Below are 2,595 nucleotides of genomic sequence, written 5' to 3'. Positions count from 1 at the left end.
CCTGAAGGCCCTCTGGCTCTGCAGGCTTCCGTCTCACCTTCACCTCGGACTTCCTGCCGCATCTTCTGTACCAGTATGAGCACCACATCCAGCTGAGCGGCTTTGTGAATTTCAGGCAGGCACCCGCGCCCCCAGCCTACCTGGCCCAGAGCAAATACTCTGTAGGTGCGAGACCCTTCAGACTGGGGGGGAGGGGCGTGGCCAGGAGACGTGGTGGGCGGGGCCTTCTCACCTCAGGGTCCCGCCCACCATGGCTCAGCGTCCCGCCCGAGCCATGGTGGGCGGGACCCTGAGCCATGGTGGGCGGGACCCTGAGGTGAGAGAGGCGAGGCCTGTCCGGGAAGCAGGGCGCGGAGCCTTTCAGAGCGAGGCCTGGGAGGGGCGGGTACTGAGCTTTGGTAGGCGGGGCCTGTCTGGGAAGGGCGAGTGCTGAGGAGGTAGGGGCGGGGCCTGCCTGGGAAGTCCGGAGCCGAAACTGTGGACGGGTGGGGCGGGGCCTGCCTGAGATGCAGTGAGCTGAGCCTGTCCCAAACAGATGCGCGGAGCCGGCTAGGATACGGGCTGAACAGACAGGGCCAGATTCTAGGGGAGAGGAGGGGAGGAAGCGCAGGGTTCGGAGTCGAGATCCGAGAGCCTTTCCGGATCCCGCAACCCAGATACAAGGCCTTTCGCGACGCGCGGGTGAACCTCGCCCTCTTCTACTGGAAGCTGCTGGCCGTGCATCTGGGCTTCATTATCGCCTTCGAGGTAGGCTCAGCCATCTGTCTTGGACAGGCTTGGTTGCAAGTTCAGGCTCTGCCGCCGACCGGCTGGAAAGGGGGATATATTACATAACATGATCTACTTCATAGAGTCGTTATGAAGGTTCGGTGTCAAGCATTTGCACAGTGCCTGGCACGTTGTAGGTGCCCAATGAATTAATATCGCAAATAATAATAACATTATCTCTTGGCAAGAGATCTGAAGAAAAGAGAGGAAGCAGTCTCCCACCAGCTTTGCTCTTTTACAAGCCCTCCCCCTAACGGGGTTCCTAGTGTTAAGGGGTTCAAATCATACCTCTGTGTCTTTGGGCAAATGACAACTCCTTTCTGCTTCTGTTTCTTCACTTGTAGAGTAGAAATTACTCCCAGCTCATAGAGTTGTGCAAATTAAATAAATTAATATCCAGAAAACCCTCAGATTAGGGTTTGGCGCGGGGTAAGCGCTCCATAAGATCTCTAAGGCAGTCATTCTTTTTGGCCCCTTTCTCCCCAGCACGTAGTGTTCTTTCTGCACCCCATCGCCCGGCTCGTGCCCAATGTGCCAGCCCTGGCTACCAAGATAAAGCGCTAGCGCTACCTGGCCAAGTAGGCACTGGCGGACAACCAGAGGCGCTGCTTTCGGTCAGCAAGGCAGGCGGACCCCGTCGGACCCCGGCCCTACCCGCACCATAATGACCACGCCCCTTGACCGGTCCTCAGGCCGTAGCTCAGTCCTCTCTAGCCCCGCCCCCTTATTTGGCCTCGCCCATTGGAGGCATTGGCTGAATTCCTGTAGTTTCCGCCTGTTCCCGCCCATCATTAAGCTCCGCCCCCGCAACGCCCCCTTTTTTTTACCATATCCGCACACTGGGGTTGGGGGTCTCTGCTCTAGAGCGCCAGCCTGACCAAGCTGTGCTCTCTGTTTGCTGCAGCAGGAGCGCTGTCCCCGAAGTCCAGGACTTGGGCGAGTGGGGCAGGGTTGCCCTTCCAGGACAGGGCCCTAGGTTCCCCAGAATTCTCCTCCTATTGGGGTCCCCTGGCTTCCGGCTACGCATCTGTGCAGTGTCCCAAGGCCGGCCTGGGAGCTGGGATGAGAGAATTGGAGTTCCCTGGAAACCTCCTGTCCTGCATTGCTCCACTTCCGTGTTCCTTGTCTCCTGGCCTCTGTGCGAAGCTGACAATAAACCTGTCTCTGCGCCCCAGCCTACCACCTCTCCACGACCACCTGGTCCCCACCCATACGGTGCAGTGTCTCCTTACTATGTGGCGATGCTGTAGGGAGCCGAAGTGAACATGGGGGAGCAGAGGGACTCTAATCAATCTGAATTTAATGGCCATCGGTTGGCAGCTAAGGAAAATACTTTGGGGCCGGGCGCGGTGGCTCACGCCTGTAATTCTAGCCCTTTGGGAGGCCAAGGTGGGTGGATCAACTGAGGTCGGGAGTTCGAGACCAGCCTGACCAACACGGAGAAACCCCATCATATACAAAACTAGCCAGGCATGGTGACACATGCCTGTAATACCAGCTATTTGGGAGGCTAAGGCAGAATTGCTTGAACCCGGGAGGCGGAGGTTGCTGTGAGCCGAGATCACGCCGTTGCACTCCAGCCTGGACAGCAAAAGCGAAACTCCGTCTTACCGGCCATGAAACCCCTGCTGTGCTGCTGTATATGCTTTCCAAGCCTGCAGTGTATGAATAACAGTAAGAGTTTAGTTAGGTTAGCCAAGACACGCCCCCAGTAGACTTTCACACGCTTTTCACCATGAGACCCTCCTAAAAGCCTGATGAGGCAGTACCAGGCAGTGGTGAAGGATTCAGGTGGGTGGTGGTGTCAGACAGACCTGGGCTTCTTTT

At 57.4% G+C, this 2,595-nt stretch overlaps 1 protein-coding gene across 1 annotated transcript in view; it reads left to right on the top strand.

Moving 5' to 3' along the window:
- The first annotated feature begins 526 nt into the window (after nucleotides 1-526).
- Nucleotides 527-2,595, top strand: part of ARHGEF19 (Rho guanine nucleotide exchange factor 19) — a 19,834-nt gene continuing 17,765 nt past the window's right edge. The window contains exon 1 of the mRNA XM_032300528.1: nucleotides 527-747. The gene's annotated coding sequence lies outside the window, so the exon portion shown is untranslated. The remainder of the gene's footprint in view (nucleotides 748-2,595) is intronic.

Source organism: Sapajus apella, unplaced genomic scaffold (assembly GCF_009761245.1).
Source record: "Sapajus apella isolate SASKATOON/1434 unplaced genomic scaffold, GSC_monkey_1.0 scaffold43, whole genome shotgun sequence".
Taxonomy (NCBI): domain Eukaryota; kingdom Metazoa; phylum Chordata; class Mammalia; order Primates; family Cebidae; genus Sapajus; species Sapajus apella.
The sequence above is the reverse complement of the archived record's forward strand: the minus strand, read 5'-3'. Positions and strand labels throughout refer to the sequence as shown.